General features: G+C 41.3%; 1 non-coding gene across 1 annotated transcript; it reads left to right on the forward strand.

The window, feature by feature from the left end:
• The first annotated feature begins 249 nt into the window (after positions 1-249).
• Positions 250-356, forward strand: LOC138074675 (U6 spliceosomal RNA). Its single transcript, XR_011144501.1, has one exon. It is a non-coding gene; the product is annotated as a U6 spliceosomal RNA (small nuclear RNA).
• The last annotated feature ends 1,623 nt before the right edge of the window (positions 357-1,979 follow it).

The following is a 1,979-nucleotide window of genomic DNA, read 5'->3' on the forward strand; positions in this document are numbered from 1 at the left end:
CATTTCCTTCTCCAATGCATGCAAGTGAAAAGTGAAAGGGAAGTCGCTCAGTCATGTCCGACTCTTCGCGACCCCATGGACTGCAGGCTACCATGCTCCTCTGTCCATGGGATTTTCCACTGGAGTGGGGTGCCATCGCCTTCTCCAATTACCCTCTATGAGGGCATCTTATTTATGTAGCCAAACACCCATTATTTAAAATTTACATTTTTCTTGGGGTTTTTTTTGCTACTATTTAAGACAACTATTGTGCTCACTTCAGCAGCACATATACTAAAACTGGAAAGATGCAGAGAAGATTAGCATGGCCACCACACAAGGATGACATGCAAATTCATCAAGTGTTCTGTATTTTTATGCATGGCAGAAACACAATATTATAAGTAATTATCCTTCAATTAAAAATAAAATTAATTTTAAAAAAAAGACAACTCTTAAACGAGTATCTTTGCAAATTTACCACCTAGGGCCTTAATAAAGAAAAGGAGCAGCTGAATGATAGGTTATTAATGCTTCAATGTGTGCTTAGTCGCTCAGTTGTGATCAACTCTTGGCGACTGGCAACCCCACGGAGTATAGCCACCAGGCTCCTCTGTCCATGGCAAGAATGCTGGAGTGGGTTGCTATTTCCTCCTCCAAGGGCTCTTCCCAACCCAGAGATCGAACCCAAGTCTCCTGTGTCTCCTGCTGCTGCTGCTAAGTCACTTCAGTCGTGTCTGACTCTGTGTGACCCCAGAGATGGCAGCCCACCAGGCTCCCCCGTCCCTGGGATTCTCCAGGCAAGAACACTGGAGTGGGTTGCCATTTCCTTCTCCAATGCATAAAAGTGAAAAGTCAAAGTGAAGTCGCTCCGTCATGTCCAACCCTCAGCGACCCCATGGACTGCAGCCTACCATGCTCCTCTGTCCATGGGATTTTCCAGGCAAGAGTACTGGAGTGGGGTGCCACTGCCTTCTCCGGTGTCTCCTGCACTGCAGGTAGATTCTTTACCACTGAGTCACGTGGGATGCCCATGCTTTCCCTAAGTATGGCCAAAATATTCTCCAGAAAGAATGTTCAAAAGTAAATATCCATGAACAACAGTGTATGAGTGTGCCCATTTCCCCACTCCTATGCCAATACTAGATACTACTATTTTATCACATATATGCCAATTTGCTGCAGCGGGAGTTGTTTTGTGTTGTTTCTAAGTAGAAAATAATTTTTATCTTTATTGATTATTTTTATTTCTCTATGCATGCAATCTATCTAATCACGTCTTTTGACAATCTGTTAGATGCTAAAGTAACCTTCTGAGTCCAACCTGCTGCAAAAAAATTTTTCCCCACATTTTGCCTGGATCTAGTCATTATTGGTTCCCCTACACCTGGAAAACTGCCTGCCACATCAAACACACTCAATAAATATGTCAAATGAATACTAAATGAGTAAAGGTGTCTTTTAACTTGATGGTATTGTTGCCAACTAGAGGCTGTTTTACATAATTTTATCAATAAGAATTCTATCAATCATAATTGCCTTTGCAATCATGCTTAGAACAGCTCATCCTATGTGAAGATTAGAAAATTGCTTACCCGTTTTTTTAAAGCAGTAATTTTTCTTTAAATATTAAGACTTTATTTACAAAGCTTCTTTGTTGCACAGAAAGTAAAAAAGGTCGTTATAATCTCCAGCAGCCACAGACAGCTAACTCACCAAGACTCGCAAGTCTTACCAAAAACCTAACAACTCTTACAAATTTGTTGGGGTGAAGTGCCCAAGGTTGGTGGTGGATTTCCAAGAGGGACTAAATGGAAGAAGGTGGAATGTTACACAAAGTATTCTTTGGCAATTTGTGTGACAGGGTAGGTGGGTGTCCTGGGGTTTGTATCACAGCTACCTTTAAAAAAAAACAGCTGAAAATTCATGTCAGCAGTCCAACCAATACTGAACAGTTCTTTTCCTTCAAGTTATTTGAGGTCTCATTAATCATCTTCTCC

The sequence above is a fragment of the Capricornis sumatraensis genome, chromosome 2 (genome assembly GCF_032405125.1).
Source record: "Capricornis sumatraensis isolate serow.1 chromosome 2, serow.2, whole genome shotgun sequence".
NCBI lineage: Eukaryota > Metazoa > Chordata > Mammalia > Artiodactyla > Bovidae > Capricornis > Capricornis sumatraensis.